We start from the raw sequence: 22,610 nt of genomic DNA, 5'->3' as shown, positions 1-22,610 counted from the left end.
GATATAGCAGTGAAAGAAAGAAAAAAAAAACTCCATACTTGTATGCACATTAAATTTTTGAGGAAAATCAAGTAATAAACCCATACACAGTATGTAACATGGAGAGAAATTCCACAAGGGGAACGACAGCAGAATTGGGGGGGGGGGGTAGAATGATGGCGGCCATGATTTTAAATAAGGTGTTAGGGTAGGTCTGAAGAGGAGATTGCTCATCAGGTTCCCAAGTGGTTTTGTGGTGTTCAGAGTCCAGGCAGACGAGACAGCAAGTGCAAACCAGCTGAGAACGAAGTGTGCAGCAGTAAAGTGGTCGAATTTCAGCTATTTGGAAGGTATAGGCTACAGTATTTTTATACGGATCAAATGTGAGATGTGAATAGTAGTCTGGGATGACTGATGGGTTTTTGGCCTGAGCATCCAAAGAAACGAAGGTGTCCACTGAAAGCACACTTGACTCAAAGGTGTCAGAACACAGGAGGAGGAACTGGTGAGGAATAGAATCTGGAGTTTTATTGGAGGCTCTTTAGACATACACATGGATATTTCAATCTGTCTTACTCGCTGTTTCTCTGGACTGATCTCATACTCGGTCAAGCTCATATACCATCTGTGCACTCACTGATGGTTCCTAATGTGTGTGCCCAACTTTAACTTTACCTTGAACTAAAGATACTCATCTTTTGAGTTTGGGAGTGTAGGAGATCAGTCCCAGAGAAACAGAATAGAAAATAAGACTGAGTACAGAACCTCTGAGTTTTATCATGCATTAGTGTTGAGACAATGAGGGTCTGATATTAACACCTGAGGAAGAATGGTGAGGAAGAAATAAAGAGTATTCTGGAAGGAAGGTGGAGAAAGCACATCAAGAAGGAAGGAGTGATCAATGAGGGCATGTGCAACCAGTAACTCAAAGAATAACTCAAGGAAAACTCAGAACTTACTAGATTGAACAATATGGAGGCCTTGGTGAAAGCAATCAGGGCAGTTTGAGGAAGAATGGTAATATGATAGGCTTAAAATCTTTCCTACTAAAAGTTCCTTATACCATAAGACTTTAGTAAAACACCCAAAATATTAAAAAATTTAGTTTTTTAAACATTAAAAAACTTTTTTAAACATTGCTGAAGAATGTGAAGGAAATTTTTGAAGGCCAAACCAAAAAAAACAGAAAGGGAATTATTATTTCTATGACATTCTGTCACATAGCAAACAGCATACCAAGCCTAAAATTATTTTTATTTGCCAATAGCATTATTTGTAACTGCCAAAAACAGACAGGAAGAACAAAAAATCTAGGCCATAAAATTGCCTGGAGCTGGATTAAAGACCCTAATATAACACTGGGAATCTAGCAGAGAGCTAAATCGTCAATGAAAAGGTGATATAAGACACGTGCACATGCATGTGCGCACACACACACACAAAACACTTATTTGTTACAAATTTGGCTCTAGTCAAGAGAAAATATACTTACTAAGTACTTTTAGATCACAAGTCTTAGTTCACACGTTTTGAGGCCTAAATACATTCTTCAGAGTTTCTATCCTCAGTCTTACTTGGTTTCTAATTAAATCCTCAATTGGAAATGTTTTCAAATATCCAGAAGCAAATATTTTTTTCCTACAGGAATTATGCTCATCTGGGGCCACAAAGAATTCTTGTAAATCTCCAAATACAAAAAAATAAAGAAATAGACAAGGGAAAAAGACACCATAAATGAAAATCAGCCAAAAAAAAATAGTAACAAAATCAGAGTGGAGAGGCTATCCTATGGGATGTTTAGAGAAATTCTCACAGTAAGGCAGCTTTCCACCCAGGCTTCAGACTAAATATTTTATTTGGGCCTATTATCCAGTTTAATTGTTTTCTTCGGCTACATAAAATCTTTTAAACTCTTAGATTGAGTATTCAAGTTCAGTTATTACACTTCACAACTTTATAAGTACAACCCATTTGATTTCTAACTTTTTTTTTGAGAGAGAGACAGAGAGAGATTAAACACATGAACAGGGGAGAGGGAGAGGAGACAGAGAATCCCAAGCAACCTCCATGCAGATACTGACACGGGGCTTGATCTCACAACTGTGAGACTATGACCTGAGGTGAAATCAAGTCAGCTCAACTGACTGAGACACCCAGGTGACCTTTAACCCATTTGACTTTAAAAATTTTTTACTTCCATAAAATTCTCTCAAAGTATTTTCTGTTTTCTCAAAAATTTTTAACATTTTAATGAATTACTAACAGTGTCTTATTAAACCAATCTTGATCTTCAGGTATCTTTGTTGTGTTTTTATTTTTGGCTTTTGATATCCATCTTTACCTGTGGATATTCCAGGTAAGTTTGATTTAATTACAGATGTGTTTAAAACATTGCAGAGAAATTTTAAAGACCTGAGTCATCTTCTCTAAAGGGAATTTTTGTTTTTAATATGCATTTAGGAGAGGGGCAAATGTCAATCTGAGTAGAGTTTAAGTTAATTTGTAGCTAGGCTTATCTATTTGTTATTCCTTCTCTTCCTCACATTCTCTACCACATTCAAAGTATTTACCAAGACCTCTCATCTTAGCTCTGCAATCCAGTTTTGTTCCTTATTCTTGTAGGATGCTCTGAAGATTTCAGCCACTAAACCTCCCATTTTCCATACCCCACCTAACTTCTCAAACTTATGACTCCTGATTAATGCCTAGAAGGCAGGCCTAGAATATTAGGTTCACTGTTCTTAAAGAACACTCTCCCTTGTTAACATTTGAATTTCTTCACACATTACTTTAAAATGTTTCTATATTTTTTGTGTTTTTCTTCTCTGTAAAGGAACTGCTCTAAAATATAAGCCAGATAGGAAACGATCAAAATCTTAGAGGAGAACACAGGCAGCAACTTCTTATTAGGAATGTCTCCAGAGTCAAGAGAAACAAAAGCAAAATGAACTATTGGGACTTCATCAAGATAAAAAGCTTCTGCACAGCAAAGGAAACTATCAACTAAAAGTCTATAGAATGGAAGAAGTTATTTGCAAATTACATATGTGATCAAGGGTTAGTATTCAAAATCTATAAAGTATTTATCAAACTCAATACCCCAAAAACAAATGACCCAGTTAAGAAATGGGCAGAAGAGGGGCGCCTGGGTGGCTCAGTCAGGTGAGCATCCAACTTCGGCTTAAGTCATCATCTTGCAGTGAGTTCAAGGCCCGCATTGGGCTCTGTGCTGACAGCCTGGAGCTTGTTTCAGATTCTGTGTCTCCCTCTCTCTCTGCCCCTCCCCCACTGATGCTCTGTCAAAAATAAACAAAAAAAATTTAAGAAATGGGCAGAAGATATGAGTAGACATTTTTCCAAAGACAACATCCAGACGGCCAACAGACACAGGAAAAGATGAACATCATTCATCATCAGGAAGATGCAAATCAAAACCACGATGAGATACCACCTTACACCTGTCAAGATGGCTAAAATTAACAACTCAGGAAACAACAGATGTTGGTGAGGATACAGAGAAATGGGAACCCTCTTACACTGTTAGTGGCAATTCAAAGTGGTACAGCCACTCTGGAGAACAGCATGGAGGTTCCTCAAAAAGTTAAAAGTAGAACTACCCTATGATCCAGCAATTGCACTATTAGGTATTTACTGTAAAGATCTAAAAATTCAAAGGACACACACACACACCCGAATGTTTATAGCAGCATTATCAACAATAGCCAAGTCATGGAAAGACTCCAAATGTCCATCAATTGATGAATGGATAAAGAAAAAATAGCATATACACAATGGAATATTACTCAACCATCAAAAATTGTGAAATTCAGCCATTTGCAACAACATGGAGAGTATTATATGCTCAGAAAAACAAATGAGAAAAACACATTGTTTCACTAACATGTAATTTAAGAAACAAAACAGATGAACATAGGAAAAGGGAGGGGAAAAAAAGCAAATCATAAGAGACTCAACTATAGAGAACAAATTGAGGGTTTCTGGAGGTGGGTAGGGAATAGGTGATGGATATTAAGGATGGCACTTACTGTGTTGAGCACCGGGTGTCATATCTAAGTGATTAATCACTAAATTCTACTCCTGAACCGAAAACAAATGAAAAATAAAAAGAAACAAAACAATTAAGTAAAAAAAAAAAAATAAGCCAGTCTATGTCCACAAATAGCCCAAAGATAAAGTTTTACCTCTAGGAAGACAACCAGAAATGTAATTGCGAAAAATTTACAGAGAAATTCAGATATTCCATTGATGCTCTACTCTGTGGCCAACCTTGGTATCGGCATTCATTTTATTATTTTTATGCCGGACACACACATATTAGTACTACGTAATCTGTAACATGGATCCTATATTTTAACAGGAAAAAGGTGGAGAGTTAAGGAAATGGGAATCAGCAAGTACAGACAAGGTTTTTTATTTCATTTCAAAGGGGAAATTGAGAACTTGGACATTGCTTACAAGGATTTAAAACAGAAAGAGCCTTTTTAAGACACGGTCTACAATCCAGAACGTCTCCATGCTGACATGGGGTGGTATGAAGATCGCATTAATCATGTAAAAAACAAAGCAAACCATGAATACTTTTTTTTAACGTTTATTTATTTTTGAGGCAGAGAGAGAGCATGAACGGGTGATGGTCAGAGAGAGGGAGACACAGAATCTGAAACCGGCTTCAGGCTCTGAGCTGTCAGCACAGAGCCCGACGCGGGGCTCGAACTCACAGACTGTAAGATCATGACCTGAGCCGAAGTCGAAGTCGGACGCTTAACCGACTGAGCCACCCAGGCGCCCCAAACCATGAACACTTATAACAAGAGTATGTATTTAAGTTGCTTTCTAGCCTTATTATTTAAAAATTCTAGTTGTAGGGAGAAGAGATGGTAAGGAAAACAGGAAAAGGGTCTTGGAAAATAGAAAGATGAGGTGAGGGAAAGTGGGAAGTTTATAACAATTCTTGGATTTCTAAGCTCCATAACTGAAAGGAAAGCAAGACAGCTCTTTATGTATTAGAGAAGGTAATGTCAGTTTACTATATTAACACCTAGTTCCAGGTCCCAATGAGGAAATTAATAGTCTGCTTGGGAAATTACTTTGATATGGTGTGTAAGTTGGTATTGATGTCCATCATACCTACGATTATCCTATGCTATGGCAATATGGTAATTTTAATGGGCAGGCTGCTAGATAAACTTACATTCTACTTGAATTCAATATACCACTTAATCCTGAGCTATTTACGGGTCAGCTAAAAGCAAAATACTTTTTTTTTGCCATACTTAAGTGTCCTAATTTCTTTCTCTTTAAGAGTACAATTATCCAAAATTGGTGTTCAGATAGAGAATAGACAGAGCAAAATAGACAAAATTCACATAATCCACAGGGGATGTTATCTCACTGGGATTGCTAGTTTGCATTAACTTGGTAAATTTGGATTCCAAGAGCAATGCATCTCTGCCTGAATTGGGGAATATTTGTCATTTAATTATTCAATGCTGTTCTGAATAGCCCCCTAGGTATAAAACTGGAACCTCTGTCAGAGAGAAAGTTAAGCAGTTATGAAAATATGAGAAATTATGGGAGGATAAATTACATTTCACCTGACATTAAACTGTTGATCAACTATCAATACTAATGTTTTCCTAAAGGGGAGAAAACCTTACAATAAAGAATGTTTTTAAGACAAATTACCTTACTATAAAATGTGCCATATCCCATTTGTGTTTCACTGTATTCTAGAGCTATCAGTCTTATGAAGCAATAAATTTCTGTTCTATACTCCATGAGCTCCTGTGATAACATTTTATATTGCTTGTCTGCTGCCTGAAGGAGGAGGGTAAAATATTATTTCAAGGTGCATTTTGCATCCAAGGAGACTAGACCTGTTTATTACAGTAGTCCTATTTGTTACTCTAGGGCAATAGTTATTAGATATGAAACAAAATCAGAAGGATTGGTTTCTCTTCCCCAAGGAAAGGAGAGACGAAGACACGAAAGAAGGAAAAATGGGAGGGGAAGATACACCAGTGAAATCTTGGGAGGTGGACACTAAGTGGGCGATTGTCTATTGAGGCAAACTGTCCCTTGAGAGGTGACTGGCTGAAATGCCTTAATATCAACAACCAATATTAAATACTTGCTCTGAGACGAGGGCTGTAATTCCAACCATGTCGCCCTCAAATATTCACTATTCCTGCAGATGTGGTGGTTTTGTTCATGTGGCCCATGAGGAGGTGGTTAGGTGACATGTTTGATGTTCAGGTTTGAGTTGTGTTTTCTCAAAATTCATAGGTTGAAGTTCTAACCCCTGGCACTTCATCAAGTAACCTGATTTATTAAGAGGGTCATTGCAGATATGATTAAGTAGGGTAAGCCTCTAATCCAGTATGTCTGGCATGAAGACACCTATAGAGAGAAGAGGATATTAAGACAGAAAAAGAACACCATCTGCAAAGAACACCCAAAATTGCTAGCAGTTTACTAGAAGCTGGAAGACAGGCATGGAACAAATTTTCCCCCAAAAACTCTGTAAAGGAACCAATCCTCACACAATTTGATCTTAGACTTCTGGCCTCCAAAACTGTGACACAATAAATTCTACCAACTACCCAGTTGGTGATATTTTGTTATTCTAATGCTAGCACACTATTTTTTTTTTAACATGGTGAAAAAAATTAGCATGAAAGGAATCTGTTCAGGAGTGGAATCACCTGGTAATTTCAGGTCCTCTAACAGATGGGATTTGATGTGTAAAATTTTATTGGGGGAAAGGCCTATGGAAGAAAAAGGGGGTGAGGTGGGGAGAGTTAACTACATGCAAGTCTAACTCCTATGAAAATGGAGTGGGGAGGAAAGAAGGACTGGGTGAAGGAGTCTTGGAATAGAGCATATTTCTAAGCAAGGTTAAGATAGGTTAACAGAGAATCTTCTACCTCAAGTTACGTATCACAGGAGTCCCAGGTCTTGCAGTAGTAAGCTTTCATAGAATCCCTGTTGTGCTTACTCACAGAGAAGCCTGAGGACAGTGTGACCTCAATACAAATTCAACAGTGGCAGGGTGGCAGTTGGGCTGTCCATTAACTATGTTCCCCACAGCATGATATCTGAGCAACACAGTTCCCTGGTTGCCACACTGGAGGATCTGAAGATCCCTTAGAATATTTCTTGAAGGTCAGCTAGAAGTTATCTGTTTATGGTACTCCAGCTATCATGGTGATATCTTTTTGACAAGGAGATGGCAAACAATGGCCTATGGCCCAAACCCAGCTACTGTTCTCTTTTTGTATGACCTTTGGACTAACACTGGTTTTTAAAGAGTAAAGAAAAAAAAAGGAAATGAAAAAGAAGAGGAAGAGAAGACCCAAGAGACTATATGTGACCCACAAAACCCAAGATATTTAATATCTGGTTCCTTACAATATCTGGTTCTAAAAAAAAAAATAGCTGACCTTTATTTTAGAAGTTACCAACAGCCATTAGTATTGGGGTTCCACACATATCAGGTTGGCCTGTTTCAGCCAGTTATCCCTAGACCACCTAGGTCTATGGAAGTAAGCCAAGTTGGGCATGATTCAGTGAGGTGGAGCGGGTAGGTTGTACTCTTTAAAAGGAAGGGATATGGAATCATTAGGCACAACCTATCTGTCTTCTGGCAGTCACATATTAGTTCAAGCTTCACGTCATTTTCTCCTTTCCAGATAAGAATTTTCATGTTCTGTATGATAGGTGTGGCCAGTTCACAGCCACTGACCTGCTGATGTCAACCTATGCTAAATTCAAGCCAGTTCATCTTTATAGTCCTTTTAGATCTCAAAAATTAGTGTGCGCTATTTTTTTTTTTTTTTTTTTTGAGAAAGGGTAGGCACATAGGTGAGGAGCAGAGAGAAAGGAAGAGAGGGAATCCCAAGCAGTCCCTGCACTGTCAGTGAAGAGCCTGACACGTGCTCGATCTAACGAAATGTGAGCCCAAATCCAGAATCAGATGCTTAAATGACTGAGACACTGAGGTGCCCCAATGTATGCTATTTAAAATTTAGATCTAGGTAAATATTGAATCAACCATTTTAAAGTTATTAGCAAAGGAACAGATGTGTAGTTTTTTACTGTGAGTTAAGTGTAGGAGGTGGCTTTTGAGAAAAGGAACATTATGTATTAAAAGGATCAGTCAAGCTGCTGGAATGTGAATACACTATATAAGGGAATATAGAAAGTCCAGAAATAGACCCAAGTGCACATATGCAGCCTATATGTAAGTAGTCACTAAACCTATTCAGTATCAACCATCACTTTCTTGTCCTACCAGCTTTAGGCTCAGTTCATTTTACCTTCGTTTACTCTTTCTTCATGTGACTTCCAGGATAGGGAAAGAATGAACAAATGGTATAGGAATAATTGGCTAACCATTATAAAAGATCTTATTCATTTTCTTATATGCAAAAAAAAAAAAAAACAAAAACAGGACTTGACTATTACATAAAATATCCATAGAAATTAAGAGCATTTCAAATGAAAGAATGGAAAGAAAGTTACAAAAACAGTTTAGAATTAAGTGTATAGGTGCTCCCAATAATCAAGTATTTCAGGTCTGTTTCAAGAGATGAATTAGGCACTTAGCATGTATCAATGAAGAGAATAAACCACAAAATAGACCATTGTGCAATTTATTTCTAGGGAGAGGTAAAATAAGCCTAATTATAAACATTATTTACCATTTTAGGTAAGTACACAGGGATCATGAGTGGTGGGGTAGGAGGAGGGGCTTTGCAGAATTAGGAACTGTGGTCTGGGTAAGCTGGGTTGAAAAAGTGAGATCTAAGGAAGGACTGAAGTAATTTAGGCTAGTAGATAATTGGGGAGGGAGTATCCTGGGTCAAGAAAATAATAGAGTTATGTACTATGGTAAACCATGTGCTAAGTACTGTAGGAAAGTAAGGATGGTCCATGTGGCTGGAGCACAGTGAGTAGACCATGAGTCCTGGTCTCAAGAGAAGGTCAGTGAGGTAAGTAGGTTCGACAATGACTGGCCTTGGCGGTATTGTACAGAACTGTGATTTTTACTAGAAGTAAAATGCAGAGCAGGTGTTAGGTGTTTACAACAGAGAAAAGATCTCACACAACATTTATTTTAGGAAAATTACTCCATAAATCTCTTATAGATACCTCATAAGTGGAATCGTGCAATGTTTGCCCATCCATGACAGACTTATTTCAGTAGTATGAGGTCTTGTAGGTTCATCCACATTCTTGCAAATGTCAGGATCCCCCCCTTTATATACGTTTTCTTTATCCATTTATCTAAATGGATCTAAATCTACCTATCTAAATCTAAAGCTATTTAGATTATTTCCACATCTTGGCTATTGTAAATAATGCTGTATTGGAACACAGGAAGGCAGACAGCTCTTCAAGATCCTGATTTCCATTCTTTTGGATATATACACCCATCATGTCTCACCTATTTAAGAACACCACTTTTAGGATCTAGTGTTCCTGAAAGGGCGGGGGGCTGGATTTACTTAGAAATTTGGTAAGATCTGGTAACAGGTGGGAAAAACAAGGGGCAAATGTTGATGGATGGGGAAGTTTTGTTGATAGGAATATGTGAAGTTCTCTGCTGATGGCTTTTATATTGACATAGAAAATAATCCTAATATATTAAGGGTTACAAATGGTATGTGGGTAACCCTGTTTACTGTGTCTGAAAGTGATTTTTGAGGATGAGCACTAAGTTTCTAACACTAGAAGGGACTCTGGTTAGTCTGAGCCCAGGAATCAGAAGAAAACAAGGCTTTAACAATTCAAATGCAAGATTTTCTTCTTCAAACGCAAGATTATTAAAGGTGTAAATCAAAGGTCAAAATAAGTGCCAAACTGAACGTTCATCTGAAGATGACATTAGGAGAGAATATTTGGGGGAACCCCAAAGTCTATTTTGCTTATTGGTCTTTAATGCTGTCTTTAAAATAAGGGTTTGAGAATGGAGTATTGGAGAATAGAGGCTACAAAGGCACACAAAGTCTTTCATTCCTCACACAGGTTTGTATTCAGTACAGATGATTACACTGGTTGTTGCAGACCTGAATGTCGAACTCTCGAATTCAAACGTATTTTGTTTGCTGAGATACAGGCACCAAATGACTTACAATGATTCTAGATAGCTCCTATTTAATGTTCTTTAATAAACCCTTACAGATTTCTAATTGAGTTCATGACTTGTCCAAAGATAAGTACAAGGGTATTTTTTAAAGTTTGAAATAATTTCATAACTTGAAAGATGTGGTTTATAAAAAAAGATTTTATAATTAAAAAGTTAATTGAAATCATAATTCTGAATTAGAACAAAGGCTACTTATAAATTACTATAAAAAGTTAAAAATGAGTATTTTCAAAACATTCAAATGTATTGAGCATTTCAAAACATTCGTTCTTTGTAAATACGTTGCTCTGCAAACATTGTTACTATTTTGTGGGGCAAAATCTTGACCCACATGTATATAAAGAAGTTGCTTTTTAAGGTTTCAATTTTCCTTCATACTGCTTTTGAATATTTTATTCTAGATGTTTGATTTAGCTATTGAAGACTCCTAATTGCTTAACTTTGGAAAATAGTGATTAAAGACCTTTACTTTTAAATATATCTTTTTAATATGCCTCTGCATTTATTTTTTATGCACACCTGTGACCAAGAGCAAGCCACTTCTCATCCAGCAACTTCAAGTCCTCATTTGAAAAAGTTGTTTCAGACTACCCATAAAGTACCTTCCAACTTTAAAGCATAATGATTCTATGTGTACTTATTCACGAGTATTTCTGAACTTTTCTGAACTTGTGAAACTTAGCAAGAGCAAGGGCTGGGGATTTTCTAGTTCATGCTAAGTTTCCATTTTGCCAGAAAAGGCTTAAAATATTGAATAAGAATTAAAACTAAAGAATTATTAATTTATATGAGGTTAGTTTATATATCCATATTAAACAGAGCAGAATATAAGTAAATTTTAATTAAAAATCTGTTAAAATATTTTAAAATATGGTCACTTATAAATGATATATATATACTTAAAAGGTAGTGAAACTTAGCCATATTATCTATTATGTCATCAAGGAAAATTTGTGGGTTATTGATGCTATCTGTACCCAAATGACAGAATTCACACTTACAGAAACACAAACGAGTTGTGAAAAATGTAGGTTATAGAAACATATGATCTTGAAACATTGTCTGCATTTAGTAATGCTTCCTGGTACTTTGGAGTATCAGAGAACATGTTCAATTTTTTTTTCCTTGTTTGACAAAAGCAAGAATACCAAATACATAGGATTATGGTAAGGATTAAATATACAAACTATTTATGATAAATGGTAAGTATTACTTCAGGTTGAACTAGACACATTTCTCCGAGTGCAGATAAGCCATTGTTTGAAAGTTTGTCCACAAAATGGAAAAAATTATGATTCGTAAGTGGCTAGATTTACCTTTGTGCACATTCCTTTTAAGTCTGTAACTGCTTAAAATATATATTTTCTCTTTTGCTTCATTTCTTCCTTTTCCTTCACATTTCCTTCTCCCATCCTTCATTTTTGTTACTTTTAATAAAGTGTTTGGAGATACTCTATTAGCCAGGGTTCTTCAGTGAAGCAGAACCAACTGGGGGTGTAGATGTATGGATTATGTGTGTGTATATATGTATGTACATGTGTGTATGCATGTATTTGAGATTTTGAGGAATTGGCTCATGCCATTGTGGAGGCTGGCAACTCCAAAATTTGCAGTGGAGGCCAAAGGCAGGAGCCCCAGGAAGAGTGGATGCACTTTAAGCCTGAAGGTCATTTGTGGACAGAATTCCCTTGGGAAGCCACTCTTTGGTTCTGCTGAGGCTTTCAACGGATTGGTGGAGCCCTACCCAAATTATGAAGATTAATCTACTTTATTCAAAATCCAACTTAAATGTTAATCTCATCAAAAAACCTCAAACACAGAACAATGTTTGACCATACATGTGGGCACCATGGCCCAACAAAATTGACCCATAAAATTAACCACCCCCCTTTCGAAATTGGTATTCTTTGCAGAACACTTCAACACAATGACAGCATAGAATTCACCCTGTAGGCCATGAGACACACACACAAAGCATGAGCTTTCAGATGGTGCTTATCAGATATGGTAAAAAACCAAAGCAAATATGGGGGAGGAGAGAGTTCAGTCTTTTCTAAATGTACAGGAACTATTGAGCTGTGAAGAGCTCAGGCAGTAATTCATCACAATCTTGTATTTTAGAACAGAAGTATTACGTTTGTAATATAGTGGCTTTATAGTTCTGTTTATCATAGAGAACACTTATAAAAATATGAAAGATAAGTTACATGCATTGAAAACATCTATAGTTTTATTGCCCGTATTATATAACCTAGAATGACTAGTCAGAAGATTAGAAAAAGTAGTGAACACTAGTAGTTTGTATGATTAGCTTTGTGGATTGAGCAGCTCTTGATAACTGAAATTTAACTTGTTATGAGTATTTCCAAAGAAATGCCTTTAGAGCCTAAAACAGAAATAGAATTACTGTATTAGCGGAAAGAATACTATTTTGAAGGAAATATTAAGAGTCTAGCTCCAGAAATTACTTCTAGTTATTTACCAGGTAGGGATTTCACATTAAATTCATTTATGTACTAATGCTATGGCCTTGCACAACCCCCAAGCTGTTGGGCCGGCATTGATCACCCAATAACTGTGCTAAGCAGTTACTGTGGCTGCAGGAGTGACACAGAACATGCTCTGATCCAATTAAATTGGAGAGTAGATTCTAGTTCCAAGTTTTAGTTTGGATGGATTCCAAGCAGGAAAGAACTTCGAAATTGCTCTCATCATTTCAGACTAAAGAAAATGCCAATGCTGATGGAGGAAAGTAGCAAGCAAAAAAAGAAAAAAAAAAAAGGAATGCACAATATTGCACAATTTAGAGAAAGAACTCACTACCTCACCATCCTTGCCTCTGAGGACAGTGACAAAGACTTAAGAACTCTCTACAAAGAACTTAAAGGACTTGGAAAAGTAGAAGTGTACATTCCAGAACAGACCAGAGAATGGGAGACAAGAGCAATGTGGGGCCCAGAGAACAGGCTGAAGAACAGAATTTATCATCTTAGCCACAATAATTAAGGGTTTTTGATATGGGGTACCCTGTGCCCCATCTCCCCTATCCCCAATTCATATGTTCAAGTCCTAACACCCAGTACTTCAGAATGTGACTGTATTTGGAAATGGCATCATTACAGGGTAATGCAGATAAAATGAGGTCATATCTAGGTGGGCCCTGGTAGGAGTGGTATCATTATAAGAGGAAGATTAGTACACAATGTGTATACATGTGGAGACAGTAAGAAGGCAGTGACCCGCAGGCCACGGATAGAGGGCTCAAATGAAACCAACCCATTCAACACCTTGGATTCCATCAACTAGAGCTGGAAAAAATGCATTTCTGTTGTATAAGCCACCCTGTCTGGTATTTCATCAGGATAACTCTCATAAGCTAGTAGTTTTACTATTAGCTGCTTGGTTAGAATTCGTTGGACACATAGCACAGAATGAAATACTGTAGGACACATTTTCTGTTAGTGTCGACAGTTCATTAAAATTATTTTTCATTAGGAGAGACTGAGTGGCTCAGTTGGTTAAGCGTCTGACTCGATTTTGGCTCCGGTCATGATCCCTCGGTTCCTGAGATCAAACACCACTGTTGGGCTCTGAGCTGATAGTGTGCAGCCTGCTTTGGATTCTCTGTCTCCTGATCTCTCTGCCCCTCCCCCAGTCGCATGCACACATGTGTGTGCACTCTCTCAAACATTTTTAAAAATTTAGAATTGAAAAAATAGTTCTCATTACAAAAATGGAAGTTATTTTTTCATTTTATATTTATTAAGGGTCAAGTTAAATAACAAGAGTTTTTAAGTAACAGTTTTCACATATTTATAGATTCTCAATTGCATGGCCAATTGTGTTTGCTTCAAGATTTTGAGATCAAGAATAAAATAGACCAGTTAATATGGATCCGTTGGTGGTTCCTATTTGGGTATGCCATTTTCTGGTTTTTGTGTTTTTTTTTGTAAAATTTTTTTAATGTTTATTTGGGGGGAGGGGGGAGAGGAAGAGCAGAGAACACTTGCATGCAAGGGGGAATGGGCAGAGAGAGGGAGACACAGAATCTGAAGCAGGCTCCAGGCTCTGAGCTTATCAGCACAGAGCTCGATATGGGGCTCAAACTCATGAACCATGGAATCATAACCTCAGCCAAAGTCGAATGCTTGGCTGACTGAGCCACCCAGGCACCTCTGCCATTTCCTGTTCTTATACATGTAGTTTAAATTTAGGAAGTGCCCATATTAAGTAATGAAATTTGAACTGGAGAATAGACAAACAGCCTAATTTCATTGATAAAATGACCTATATATAGGGGAAAATACACTGTTACTAACAAAACATGTTCTAAGAGTGGCACAGTATTTACAATCATTAGGTCACCATACCTTTAAGGGTCTGTAACCAGAGCCTGACTTGGGCATATATCTGTCCATTCTTTTTATTTGTACATTCTACATGCTATTTGTGATGGACTTTTAAATATGCCAAGGGCCTAATTCCAGTATGACTTTTTTTCCACAGCAAACATCACAAACAAATATGTAATAAAGTGAGGCATAGAATTAAATATTGTTTTCCAGTTGGGAATACAGTTCTGAGGATCCCATTTAAAAAAATATCTACAAATACTGTTAGCTTATCATTCTACAAAATTTTTTTTTTTAACAAAGAGCAAAGTATGTGTAGTAACAAAAGCTATGCTTTCACATTAATCATTCTTCAGGTCAAGAGAAAGTTCAACAGACCTTGGCATATATGGTCCACATGAATATTACTGAACACTTATTATGTGACATACCTGAGGCTAGATTTAGGGTGGGGAATTCTTTTGGCCATTTTGACTTTTTTTCTTTTAAGTTTACTTATTTTGAGAGAGAGAGAGAGGCAACACAAGCAGAGGAGGGCCAGAGAGAGGGAGAGAGAGAATCCCAGCAAGTTCTGCACTGTCAGCACAGGGCCCTATGGGGGCTCCATCCCACAAACCGAGGGATCATGACCTGAGCTGAAATCCCCAATCAGATATTTAACTGACTGAGCCACCTAGATGCCCCATGCACTTTGTAACTTGTATAGTCATTCCTTAATTCAGAAATTGTGTGACTGGAAGGAATTCTGAAAGAAAATTTTCTACTATTAGGCAAGATAGAGGCAAAACTCTTGTGAATAATTCCTAGTGCAGAAACAGAAACAGATACTGGATCAACACATCTGTGTCAATGAAATACATGGGATGATGCAAGAAAAATATGCAGCCATGCTCTTAACCCTGCTCTAAGTGATTTATAAAAACAAATTACCAGGGCACCTGGATGGCTCAGCTGGTTTGGGTGTCTGACTTTAGCTCAGGCCATGATCTCATGGTTTGTGAGTTCGAGCCCTGTTGGGCTCCGTGCTGACAGCTCGGAGCCTGAAGCCTGCTTCTGATTCTGTGTCTCTCTCTCTCTGCCCTTCCCCCACTCACATTCTGTCCTGCTCTCAAGAATAAACATAAAAGAAAATTACCACTGGCTCCCAAGCATACTTTTTCTAGAGTTTGTTTCTTAGAAGTAGGTCTATACTTTTCTTACCAAAATTTTACACTATTTACATGAATCCTTTTAAGTTTTTTAATAATCATGTATGGGGTACCTGGGTGGCTCAGTCATTTGAACCACTTCACTTAGTTGGTTAGGCTCTGGTACTGATGAGCTGGAGTCACTATTTTCCATAAGGTCAAATTCATTCCCCATAGATTAAAAAAACAAGTTTTTCTATACTTTTTATACATTTTCCAATTAAGTGACATTTTATATGTTATGAAAAATATTTTCTCAGGCCTTCTTCCTCAAGCTTCACAACATGCCTAGGAGAAAAGGTTGCGAAGTATTTTCATTTCTAGTCTTGCCTTAGAGATGAGGAAATCGATGTTTAATGAGATTGACTTGACACAGCCAGGAATTTTCTAGGCCAGGTTCTCGGACTTTAAATTGTATGCTCTGTCTTCTCTATTCTACTACACGGCAACTCAAAAGCTGTGGTCTGATTTTCATATTATTTATTTGTCCCAGAAGCAGCAGACATTGGTTACTTTGCTCTCATTGCCGGACAAGTTGAATAGCAATTTGCTAAGTTTCTGTGCCTCTCACACCACGCCCAAGAGGATTGCAGAACTTTGTTAACCCCCTCCCTCATGATGGTCTTACATTGCATCGGTTTAAACAACAAAGCCAAGTTTCTTCACCTTTGTTTACAGCCCATAGCCAGTTGAGGCACCTGGGTGGCTCAGTTGGTTAAATGTCTTACTTCGGCTCAGGTCATCATCTCCCATTTGGTGGGTTCGAGCCCCAGGTTGGGCTCTGTGCTGACAGCTCAGAGCCTGGAGCCCGCTTCGGATTCTCTATCTCCCTCTCTCTGCCCCTCCTCCACTCAACACTGTCTTTCCGAAGTAAATATAAATACATTAGTACATAAATAATTACATATAGACCTACTGTTTTTTTTTTCCTCAACATTCTTAGGAGGATTAACAAATTCTTATTTCATGTACATTACTGACCATTTCAGTACCATAGTTATAAAATGGATTTTGAACCTACAGGACAGATTTGAAAGTTTTGGGTCACGGACAGTATAGAAGACATGTTATATTGAAGCTGATCTCATTGCCTAGGAAACCAATGTGCTAAAGGAATCATTTCAAGGTAATCTGCCATTCAGGAATTTGAGGTACTGACCTGTCTATATATAAATGGAATTTAATTTTATTTCCAGATTTATAGAAACATACTCAGACATGTGTGTAGACAGAAATACAGTTTAGGTTCTACTATGTTTAGAATATTTAGAAAATATTTCAAGAATCAAAAATAGAAATATTATTCCAGTACACGAACCACAGTCATGAGTGCAGTATTTTAACTTCAAAAATAAACACAACCTAAGCCACAAAACCTCCTACAATGGATTGCTTGTGTTGGCCATTTATGATAACATAAATGCTACTTGAAACATAGCTCTATTTACACAATGGCATTTCTTTTTTTGCTGTCATATTACGTTCTGCCCAAAATTTGTGTTTTGTAAAAGCCAGTAGTAATTTTATATCTCAGAACTACATCCTTAAAGATTTGTCTTTTTTAAAAAAAGTTTTGCTTAAATTTTTGATCACTGATCTAAATTCACATAAAATTGTCACTGAAAGTTTAAGTGTAGAAGTATCAGTCCATTGACTGTTTTTACTGAAAGATCTGGGTCAATAAATACATATATCCTTCTTACCAAAAGCATTAAGATGAAAGTTAATTAAAAGTTAATTTGGTAAAACCTACCAAACCTTCAAAGAAGAAATACCACCAGTGCTTCTTAAACTCTTCCAAAAAACTAAGAGGGAACCACTTCCAAACTCATTTTTACAAGTCCAATGTTATCCTGATAATAAAAACCAGACAAGGATACCACAAGAAAACAACTCCAGGCCAATATCTCTGATGAACACAGATGCAAAAATCTTCAACAAAATATCAGCAAACTGAATTCAACATTAAAAGGATTATGTATCTTGATCAAGTGCCATTTATTCCAGTATCTGCAATCAAAATGACATACTACATTAACAAAATTAAGGATGAAATTCTTAATTTTACAATAGATGCAGAAAAAAACATTTGACAAATTCCAACATCTATTTTTGATAAAAACTCTCAATGTAGTGGGTATAGAAGGAACATACCTCAATAATAAAGGTCATATATGACAAGGCTACAGCTAACACTATACTCAACCTTCAGCTTTAAGATCAGAAACAAAGACAAAGATGCTCACAACCCCCACTTTTAGTTAGCACAGTATTAGAGGTCCTAGCCTGAGCATTAGGCAAAAGACAAAGCACATCCAAATTGGAAAAGAAGTAAAATTGTCACTATTGGAAGATGGCAGGATGTTGCACAGAAAACCATAAGGACTCCACCAAAAACTATTAGAAATAATCAATGAATTCATTAAAGTTTGTGTATATTGATTTTGTGTCCTAAGTCTGCTGCATTGCTGCATGCTGATAGAAGGAAAACAATCCCATTTACAAATGCATCCAAAAGAATAGGGTACCTAGGAATAAGTTTAACCAAAGAGGTCAAAGACTTGTACAATGAAAACTCTAAAACATTCATGAAAAAAATTAGAGATAACAGCAATAAATGGAAATTATTCCCTGCTCATGAACTGGGTGAAAACTGTTAAAATGTTCATACCATCTAAAGCAATCTACAGATTTAATGTAATCCCTATCAAAATTCTCATTTTTCAGAAATGACAAATCCTTAAATTTTTATGGAACCACATAATACCCCAAGTAGCCACAGCAATCCCAAGAAAAAATAAGGCTGACGACATGCTTCCTGATTTCAAACTATACTACAAAGCTACAGTAATCACAATACTGTGGTACTGGCCTAAAAACAGACACAGATCAATGAAACACAATAAGGAGCCCAGAAGTAAACCCAAACATGTGTCTCCAATTTATGACAAAGTAGCTAAGAATGTACAATGGGGAAAGGACATCTCTTCAATAAATGGCATTGGGAAAACTGGACAACTACATGGAAGAGACTGAAACTTCACCCCTCTTGAACCATCTACAAAAATAGCTCAAAATGGATTAAAGACTTGAAAGTGAGACCTCAAACAAAATTCCTGGAAGAAAACATAGGCCCAAAAACTCTTTGAGGTCTTGACAATGTGGACCTGACATCAAAGGCAACGAAAGCAAGTAAGTGGAAGTACATCAAGCTAAGAAGCTTCTGCATAGCTAAGAAATCATCAACAAAATGACAAGGCATTTTATGAATGGGGAAATATTTCCAAGTAGAACTCCTACAACTCTAATAAAAATCAATTAGATTAAAAACTCAAAGATCTGAATCAATGTTTTTCCCAAGACAACATACATATAGCCACCAGGTAAATAAAAAGGTATGCAACATCACTAATCACAGAATGGCAATTTCCAGGGGTGCCTGGGTGGCTCAGTTGGTAAGCGTGCGACTTCAGCTCAGGTCAAGATCTCATGGTTCGTGAGTTTGAGCCCTGCATCAGGCTCTGTGCTGACAGCTCAGAGCCTGGAGCCTGCTTCAGATTCTGTGTCCCTCTCGCTCAAAAATAAACATTAAAAAAAAAAAAATTTAAAGAATGGCAATTGCCAGAAGATCAGATATAATCAAGGTTAGTTAGGATGTGGGGAATAAAATCACCCTTATACACTTTTGGTGGGAATGTTAATTTGTGCAACCAGTATGGAAAACAGCAGGAGGGTTCCTCAAAAATCTAAAAACAGAACTACCGTATGATCCAACAATTCCATTTCTGGATATTTATGCAAAGAAAATGAAAACATGAATTCAAAAAGATATACGCACTCCGTGTTTATTACAGCATTATTTACAATAGCCAAATTATGTAAACAGCATAAAGTGTCCACTAATGGATGAAAGGATAAAGAAAATGTGATACACACACATTCAGCCATATAAAGGAAATCTTCCCGTTTGTTCCAATAATGGATGGACCTTGAAGGCATTATGCTAAGTGAATCAGAGAAAAAGACAAACACCATACTAATTTCATGTATGTGGAATATTTAAAAATAAAACAAAACACTCATATACCAGGAACAGAACAGAGGTGGGGTTGGGTGAAATGAATGAAAGGGACAGAAATGTACTAGTTTAAAGAAAAAAGGTAAAGAATATAAAGTGAAATAAACACAGTGAAGTAAAAGCAGATGATCTTGATCTTTAGTGATAGACGTTGTCAAGTTTCTGGGATAGGTTTTCTAGAAGCTTATGAAAGATGAGGTTGGCTGCAGTGATATGGAGTTATAGTTTCATTTTCCCAGGAAGTAGACTGAAGATTAGGCATTTTGGAAGTTTCTTAAGGAGTGCTCTTTGGATCAACATCTGAGGATGTAAGGGAAGAATGCAGGTTTCAGAAGAGAAACTGGAATCCTGATTCAATGGCCTCAGCTGACTCCAAGTCAAGTCTTCAGTCATTGTATAACTTCAAGATCTGTCCCTTATTGGGGCAATCAAATGGGCTTTTATAAGTCAACCGGTCATTGAATGCAGACTGCCTGGGATAGGTCCTGACCTTAGACAACGGGGCCCTCTTCATCCAAGGGGAACTCCCAGAAGCGAGGGTTAAGAGCTGGCAGTACTGCAGCAATGGACTGGGAAATTGATCCTTTAGTTCTGAAGGGTAATGGAGCAGGGTCTGTGATAGCGGCCCCTTGTACTATTAAAATGAATCGGAGTGGTCCAAGTCCTGAGAGAAGTTTAGAATAATGGTGGGCTGTTCCAAAGGAAAATTATAAGGCTGACGTAATTAGTTTTCATCATCCTTCAAGTTTTGAAGGTGCATCTGCTCTCCATCTTCAATCTACCATATTATCCATTTTAGATCCCCTTAAACTCTCAGTCTGTACATTTCAGCATCCAAATGGCTTACTTGGCACGATAAAGCAGATCATCACTCCTAAAGGGTTTCAGCCTCCTAACTTTCTCAAGACTTGGCTGTCACACTTGTCCCTCTACCAATAAGCTAGAGGAAGTGAAAACCAAGACACACCCAGTTGGATCATTTGATTCTGAACACATTCTGCTCCACCTCCATTTGTAACATCAGCCCTACACCTGGTCTTTCTGAGCAGGCTCAATTACCCTCATGAGGATGACGATTCCTTTTCTTGCTTTCTATTTTCTTAACATAAGGAGTTCAAAGTACCCAGATGGCAGGTTAAAATTCAACAGCAACCTTGCTAGGTCTCCTGATGGAAATATTTCCCTTTGAGAAAACTGGATCTCTCTAAACCTGCAGAGTACAGAGCCAGGAGGGAAACAAATTCCCCAAGTGAGTTACAGGAAGTGATGGGAAGTGAGACCTTTACTACTTCTACCTCTTGGTTCTTAGACCTATGTAGTTCATCTGTTGGGGGTTTAACCTCAGAGGATTATTGATTTAGAAAATATACAGGTTCCTGAAAAAAAGTGTCTGTCTTCAAAGGCTATCCTCTTCAAACTGTCACCTAAGCATGTCATCAACTGATCATCCCAGAATATCAGCAGCTTCTAGATAGTGTGGTACAGACAAGACCAGTGGATACTGTGGTCATGAACCAATTGCTGAGGTGGATTTCTTGGTCTGATTCAAGGTTGCAAGTGATCCATTGGTAGTGTTATCAGCCATCTATAAGTGCTGTAATAGTGGCACTTCCTGAGGGTTTGCAGGAAGGAAAAGCAAAATGTACAAAAATTTTCAAGTCTTCTAGTCAAAATTCTGAGTTAAAAGAAGTCCACTGTGTTGCCGCACCAAGTAGCTAGTGAGTCTATGACTCAAAGTTTGATGCTGTAACAAGAGCCCAACTGCTCAACTGTATGGCAGGTTGAGTATTTGGCTCAAGCAGTAGATAAATTTGGTGAGTAGGAACCACCACAGTGAGTCCATTCACATTCATGTTGCAGAGTAACAGTCTGGCTGCTGTGGATGCTTAGTGCCTATTTCATGATGAATGCCCTCTGATAGGCATCTGCATCAAATACAATGATCTTCTTACTATGCTCGGTCTCCCAAAGGTCCATCCAGATTCCTCTACCCAAGAACTTCTTGGTACCCATCTTCTAATCTTGACCAGACCTCTCCAAACCATTGGTTTCTTCTCATTATTTCTTATACATTTTAACCTCAAGTCACTTTTCTTTCCGTATAAAATGGAAGGTCAAGTATACTGCTGCAAGTTCTGCCCATTGGGATAATCTTCCATCCGTGCTACTCTTCAAGGATAACCCTGAGTGGGACTATACCACAACGACATTGTATCTCAGTTCACTCCCATACACTGAACCAACTCACATTTACTTACATTCACATTTGAACCAAGATTATTTTCCTTCTCCTGCTTGACATGAGACCCCTCCCCATTAAGGTAAATGGATAGGCCCTCTATTACTGATCTGGTCAGCCACTGTTCAGGGGCTACTAAAGAACAATGTGATTTCAGCCATGGTCTTCTTGCTTAGTGTCCAGGGGTCACTCTGTAATCAGTGTGACCTCAGATCAAATTCCGAGGCAGATTCAGAAATAATAGGAAGAAGTTGTCACTTAACTATGCCTTTTCTAAGTGGGCAAGAAGTCCTTTTCTGAAGGGCTTTCTGACCTATTCATCTCTGTGCCCTCCAATTGACACCAATATATAAAATGAATGTTTTTATGTTTTTTTTTTTTTACATACAACCAATAAGCTAAAAATTTTTATCTAATGTTTCTCTAATTTGTTCACAATTTCCTCTACCTTCTTAAATAATGGAATATATAGCAGCTATTAATATCATCTCATTTCTGGGTCTGTTTATATGGCTTTTTTCCCCTCGTTATGGACCGTATTTTCTTGATTCTTTGCATGGCTGGTAAACTTTGATAGGATATTGTATATTCTGAGTTTTACATT

The sequence above is a fragment of the Acinonyx jubatus genome, chromosome A1 (assembly GCF_027475565.1).
Source record: "Acinonyx jubatus isolate Ajub_Pintada_27869175 chromosome A1, VMU_Ajub_asm_v1.0, whole genome shotgun sequence".
Lineage (NCBI taxonomy): Eukaryota > Metazoa > Chordata > Mammalia > Carnivora > Felidae > Acinonyx > Acinonyx jubatus.
This window is presented reverse-complemented; position numbering follows the sequence as displayed.